This window comes from Megalops cyprinoides, chromosome 7, assembly GCF_013368585.1.
Source record: "Megalops cyprinoides isolate fMegCyp1 chromosome 7, fMegCyp1.pri, whole genome shotgun sequence".
Classification (NCBI taxonomy): Eukaryota; Metazoa; Chordata; class Actinopteri; order Elopiformes; family Megalopidae; genus Megalops; species Megalops cyprinoides.
Genome location: NC_050589.1, coordinates 32,637,197 through 32,643,941, shown reverse-complemented (window position 1 = coordinate 32,643,941; position 6,745 = coordinate 32,637,197).

Genomic DNA, 6,745 nt, shown 5'->3' with positions numbered 1-6,745 from the left:
AGTCCCCTAATTTGATATTTTCAGATGCTGTTGATCTGATATTCTGTCACATCAATGGGAGCACAGCAGCCTAAAAAACATTGTGACTGTTGGACAGTGGCCTTTTTCCCAGGGGGATTTCAGAATTCTGACTGCGGTTGATTAAGAGATGCCAACATTAATGGAGCCACAGCCCTGTGCATACTGGCTTTAGTACCAGCAGGGCCATGTTAATCTGGGCTGATTGAGCTGCTGCCTGACATCTAATCTGGATTTGACATCTCTCGATAGTTATTTCTTAAGAGCCACTTGCGAAAGGATTGAGTAGATGGGGGTGCATTCTTTCTGCCGAAAGCCACAAATAAAGGTGCTTCTCAACTCGTTTTTGTCCATTTGTGTCTTTTTGATTAGCAATACATTTTTAATTCAAGGTAAATTGATTGATCACTTAATGTATCTGCAGATTTATTTGTTACAAAGCCAAGAACAGTTAAATCCTATGAAACACTATTAAGCTTAAGCAGCTCGGAACACTGCTCTGAGGGGACACAGAGATGCAGATGTTAAAAAATAAGAAATCATCTTGCTTTTACCCTCAGAGTGGCAAAAGCACAACTACAATTACACATTTGTTTCACAATGAACTGGTGTCAGGTTATGTCAGATTCAGAACAGTGTCCAATCAGGGCTGATTATTTGAGCCTGATTGGAACTGAAACCAGCAGGGACACTGGTCTGGAGTGCTTGTTTTTAACCTTCAGAGAAGGAGGGGGCAGGAGAAGAAAAACAATACATCTTGGTCCTACTCCATTTTGCTTTTCAAATTTTAAGGTGGACAGGCAAACATTCGAAAAGAATTTTCATAAGATACAAAGCACACTTCCCTGGCAAATAAGGCTGTTGTATATATCCCCAGGCTTTTGTACCCTAGCCTCAGATGCCAGTACAAATGTCAATGCTTAAAGAACAGAAGTGAAGAATGCCCCCGTTGTGAGTGGTGTGTACTTTGAATTCCGTTAGCATTAGACTCAGAGTAGCCTGTGATTCCAGCCACATTCTTCCTTCTTCCACCATCTTTCCCAGGTCATGTTTGTGTTCACAGGCTACATTCCCCAGTGCTCATCCTGAAAGATATAACCCCTGGGGCCAATCAAAGTCCTCCTTTACAACAAGCCTGTCTGTCCAGTAAGGGCGGGGGGCTGTCAGCTGTTTCTACTTTAGCACGGGCAGGTTCCACAGCTCAGGGCGACCTCTCCCAGGGCAAAGGTCACACCCAGAGAGACATTATTCGGCTCCACTACAGCTGCCCAATCACAACCGCAGGCAGACACACAAACATGTACATGCACACACACACACACACACACACACACACACACACACACACACGTTGACAAACACAGACACTGACCACTCGTGAAAGTTACTTGCTTTGTCTAGAAACAGGGGTAATTTAAACCCCTAAACCAACAATGATGACAATAATAATTTTGTGTTCTTGCTACGGAGAGCACTGATGAGCCATGAGCCATGACCATTTCTGTACCATTGTGTTTGTGAATGACTAATGCTTCTCTGTCCCTGATAATTATGCCATTGATGTCAATCAATGCCAAGAAAGCAAGCTTTGCGTCCAACACTGGACAGTTCTCAGCTAGTAGCATCCCTCTGCTGGTGTCAGCATACACATGAGACATTTCACAAACTCTGCACACGTCTGTGTGTGCGTCTGTGTGTGTCTGTGTGTGTGTGTGTGTGTCCAGAGGATGGAAGGAGGGTGAAAAAGGATATTCAGAGTGAATAAACCTGAGCATTATGCTGCTGTAGCAAAAGTGAATAAGCTTGAGCTCTGTGATGCTGCAGGCTGAAATGAAAGAGGTAGAGGAGAGTGACCGCATGGTTTTTCAAGGCGATGGGCGTTGAGACGCAAGAGTGGTAGCCATGCGTGCGGACTCCCCGCCTCTGTCCAGACGTCTGCCAGGACCTGACCACAGCGGCGGCACTGTGGAAAAATGGGGCTGGGGGGCTGTGACCGTTCCAGATGAGCTCCCCGAAAACTTTAAGGGCCACAGAGCACTCTGTGTTCCTCCAAACACAGCATGCAGCATTTCTTATTCACTAACTGCATGTTTTGTTTCGTTTCATGTTTTCAACAGAACTGATTGCACACAAGACCCCCTGCCAGTTTTTTGGCCAATGATTAGAGCTTTTAACTGAATTGTCTGCCTTAGCATGGGTCTGATCACAGTGAACTGCACTGTGGAAAAGTTGTCCCTGTATCCCTCTCCACAACACAGTTTTTATAATGAAGAGGCAGACCAGATGACTCCAACCACAAGTGCTCAACTTCACATACGGTTGATGTGTACGCTTCGCCGCTGCTTGCCAAGATCGGGTGGCTAAGAATGAATGAAAAAAATAGGGGAAAATCCCATAAACAGGGATCTCGGTTTCCATGGGGATGCATGGGAAAAAGGGTGCAGCAGTAAAACTATGCCGCTGTTGGCTCCTGTTTTTCCCTTACGAGCAGAGCCTGGAGACTTGTGAAAAGGTGGAAAGTTCTCGAGCTTCTGTGAAGCCTCATGCATCACTCACCCTGTCTGCCGCTGGCCCCTCCCTAAGCAACCCCCCTCCCCCCCTCCAGACCTGACCGGCCTGCAGAGGAATGCAGGAGTCACCAGCTTTACAGTCAGACCATTGCATGATGCATCGCAGTGTTCTCACAAAGGGGCCCGACACCACGCCCCCCCCCCCCCCCCCCCATCCCCCACCTCCCTCCGCTGCTGGCGCTGCTCAGCTAATGTAACACAACCTCAGTAATGTGCCAGGGCTGAGGCAGGGTGGGGCAGGACAGAGCGGGGAGGAACACCCAACCCGGGAAGAATCTCGGGCACATCTGCAAGCTGTGTCCTCAGGTGGAATACCACAGCTGTGTGTGTTCATTAGCGTCTGCGTGCACTCAGATGTCTACACAACACAGATCAGTATCAGGAATTCCACTCCCTTAATACTTAGGCTAGATATCATGTATCGAAATGTGAAAAGACACTGCACGTTGTGCTGAGATGGTTGGGTGCCGGGGGCGCGACTGACCTTGGCGCCAAATCAGACAAAATGTGGCGAAGGTCAGGCTTCCACCATGAATGAGAAAGGCTGTTTAAAAACAAGAAAAGAACCCACAGCATCCACAGCGTCTGTTCATTCTGATGCTGGTTCTCTAATTCTGATGCTGGATCCACCATGATCAAGATGGACATGCCTGTAGAAAGAGGCTGGCGGTCCCGGGGCATTCCCATAATCCCTTTCTCCCAGAGCAATGGGCTGCTGTGCCAAGGCGAGGGTCTCCTTTGATGGCATGCCAGGGCCCTCACCCAGCTGAGTGGTTCCAGAGTGTGAGAACCCAAGTCCTTGTCCAGGGCCGGTGTCCCTGGACAAGGAAACCGGATTAAAAGCTCAAAAACAATAACCCAAACCCCAGATGCGCGCTCTTACAACGCAGGCATGACTCACCTGTCTTGTGATTCAGCCTACCTTATCTCAATGCAAATAAAGTAATCACCATAAACGGGAACTGTGCCTGGGGTGACGAGTCTGCAGGCTTGCCGGCCATTATCTCGCGAAACAGTTGGATCCCGATTACAAATGGGCTTTTGATCTTAGGTGACTGTTGATCGTTGTTTCACTAGAATGTCCTTATCCAGGTCAGGAGGGACACTAACAGCCCAAATTTGATGTTTGGCAGTGTATCGAAAGCCAAAAGATTAATCTATTGCAGCGGGGGCAACACTTTGTTGGCACATAGGCAGTTAGCGTGCACTTCATGAAAGCTTAAAGTCACACGAAATCCAAACCAAACCCAATTCGCACGACATCAACACCGCAGCCGGTAAAGGAATCCCTCTGTATATTTGGGGATTTGTCAGAAATTAAGAAGATTAAAAAAGGGACCGTGTGTGAATGAATGTTATGACACAACATGCGGAGGCAAAACTCCCAGACCAGTCCCATGATTGCATCAGGCTTCAGTAAGAGAGGTGATGATTTTCCAGCCTGTGTGTGTAGACATGGCATCAGACCTGTGTCACCTGCAATGCTGGTAACATGAGACCCACAAACCTGCCCAAACTTGATGGATCACATCTGTTTCTCAGCATCCCACATCGCCCGCACCACCCAAACAGCGGAACAGGTGAGGCAAGAACAGGCCCAACACCCTGTGAAACCTACAGGTTTACAGGGGGTTTCTGACACCTGACACTTCTGTAGTAATTACAGTAAGGGCCATATCAGATCTGATAAAGGTCTGACAAAAATACCACCAAAACATTTCATTTTGGGATAAAACCTGATCCAGTCCAGCTGAGCGGTCCATCCTAGTCTTTGCCTGCAGCCTGAATATGGTCAGTGGGATCCCTGCAGGCAGGGGCAAGAACAGACACCCCGGTCATTTTCCTAAAACCGGTCTTAAGACCAATGGGTTGTTTATCTTGGAATGTATTTAAACGCACATTTAAATTTATTCTAAGCCCTAGCTATAAGCCCTATAGGCAGTCACCTGTGGTTCTGTACACTACAGGAGGCACTACGTGTCCAGTTGCGCCCCCCTTTGGATAAAAGTGTGCCGCTGACACAGGACCAGTTGTTAGTTTCATCTTATAACAGATAAGGGGCAACTAAGCCTGAACTGAAGGCAGCGAGCAGCAGTAAGTTGCACCTTCTGAGAAGTGAGTGGCAGTACCCATATATAACAACAACTGATGAGAAAGACAGTAAGGCAGATAGATGTGGAAAGCAGCGAAATATTGATGCATCATGAATAGGTTAAAACCATTTAGATCCTTTTACATCTTTTAGACCATTAGATCCTCCAGGTAACAAAGCAGAGAAAAGAGGAGAAACAATCAAGAAAGAGCAGTATGTCCCAAATATTTTTATGAATGTTTTACTTCTTTTTTCTGATCTGTTATCTTGCTAATGTGAGCTATGTGATACACTGTGCCTGCTAGCTCTTTAGCTATCTTAGCTATGTTAGTCAGCCCTAGACAGCTAAGAGAAGTAGATTACACCAGGCAGCATGTTGAAACTGGCCAGGAAAAACTGAAACTACACATAATGCTCATGCAGCCACCTAGCTAGTAAACCAAATTTTGAGGAGCATAATCTGAAAACTAATCAAGCCAAATGAGCAGCTAGATGTTTAAAACTTAAGATATTCAAAAGTTAATACTTACTGGCAGCGCTAAACAAACAAAAAAAAACTTTTTTTTTTCATGAGGTAGCCAGTGTGTGTTTAAGTGTAGGGGAAGGGGGTTGGCTGGAGGCTTGGGGTGCTAGGAGCAGCTGAGCCCCAGAACACGTTGAAAATGAACAAAATCATGGACCAACTCCTATCACAGAGATCACTGTGAGGAATTCTTCCATATCTGGAATTTCAACATCTCTTCCTGGTTCCCACAGCAATACTTCAAATACAATCGACGGAGGGCAAAGACCTCTAGTCAACCATTAATCTTCTCACTCTTTTGTTAGCTTACTCTTCTGCTTTTACTCCTTTGGATCCATCTAGCTGTCTAACATCTAACAACTTTGCTTTGTGCAATGCTATTAAGAGTAAAGTATAATATTATAATATTATCAAATTATGCAATACATACATTTTGAATATTTTGTCACTATATAAATAAGGATATGAATAAATATGGAAGACACTGTGTGCATGTGTATGTGTGTGTGTGTATATATGTATGTATATATGTATATATATATATATATATATATAAACGTATACTCTATGCATGTATATATGAAACAGTATGTACAAAAAGATGGCTCCTCTGCCCCTCCCCCCTTCTACTATCTTCTTACTGCCACAGAAAGAGTAAATATTCCGAAAAGAGAGAGTGAGGGAGACAGAGCAGCTTTCCTTTGTTTAGAGTTGGTCACAGCTTTGCATGTCTCTGTGGACTGTGTCCCAGCGTGCATTGTAGAGGTCTTTCCACAGGGTGTTTGTAAAATAAACGCAAGGCGAGCTTTTTCCTCACAGGTGTCATCAGAGGCATGACCCGTTGTTCCCTTGCCAAAGAACACGGAGACAGAAAGCCATGACAGCAATGTAGTGTGGAAAGAATTCATTGGAAGTTTTTTTTGGAAGGTTTCACATGTATTCTTAAGTTTCTACGCCCGTAATTTTATTTACCGGCTTTCATTATGCCTAATTGCTTCACAAGTATGACATTCTGGCATGCCTCTGTAGAAATTGCTGTGAAATGTGATGCAACATAAAATAGTATCTCTGTCTGAACATGAAATGAATGATTTTTTTTTTCCTGGTTCTCTGAGATGGTGGTGCGAATAGCACTATGGTGTAATAGACTGTGCGTGTCAGAATTCCCAGAACTTACCACATTACAAAGCCTTCAGAGAGTCATCATTATTAATGTGGCATTTAATTTCAGTTATTGTATTTTGCCGCCTGTAGGGATATGCAAAATAAAATCATCAACCAGTGCTTCTCCAGTGTTAAAACAAAGTAGAAGCAAACGTTTTTCCTTTTGCTTTGGTCTGATTTTTTTAGTTTTTTTTTTTACATTAAAAACTGCATTCAGAAAAGCGGGCAGCCTTTCTGCATTACATAAAAAAAATTAAGTTGATTTATTTGTATGTATTTGTAAGTATGACTTCTTAAAAAAAAAGCAGTAAAACTCCAGAGAAAGTGCAGGAGAGAGTACAGCCTGGGGAGAGTAGGAGGGGATTAGGAAGGGTGGGG